This window comes from Lucilia cuprina, chromosome 6 (assembly GCF_022045245.1).
Source record: "Lucilia cuprina isolate Lc7/37 chromosome 6, ASM2204524v1, whole genome shotgun sequence".
Lineage (NCBI taxonomy): Eukaryota > Metazoa > Arthropoda > Insecta > Diptera > Calliphoridae > Lucilia > Lucilia cuprina.
Window position 1 is genome coordinate 13463059 of NC_060954.1, and position 325 is coordinate 13463383.

The following is a 325-nucleotide window of genomic DNA, read 5'->3' on the forward strand; positions in this document are numbered from 1 at the left end:
ACTAGAACTGAACTAGAACTGAACTAGAACTGAACTAGAACTGAACTAGAACTGAACTAGAACTGAACTAGAACTGAACCAGAACTGAACTACAACTGAACTAGAACTTAACTACAACTGAACTAGAACTGAAGTAGAACTGAACTAGAACTGTACTACAACTGAACTACAACTGAACTAGAACTGAATTAGAACTGAACTAGAAGTGAACTAGAATTGAACTAGAACTGAAGTAGAAATGAACTAGAACTGAACTAGAACTGAACTAGAACTGAACTAGAACTGAACTAGAACTGAACTAGAACTGAACTAGAACTGAACTAGA

The 325-nt window shown here is 35.4% G+C and overlaps 1 protein-coding gene across 1 annotated transcript in view; it reads left to right on the forward strand.

Annotated features, from left to right (window-relative positions):
• The window catches only part of LOC111679914 (putative elongator complex protein 4), a 5016-nt gene that overhangs the window by 2323 nt on the left and 2368 nt on the right, over window positions 1–325 (forward strand). The window lies entirely within an intron of this gene.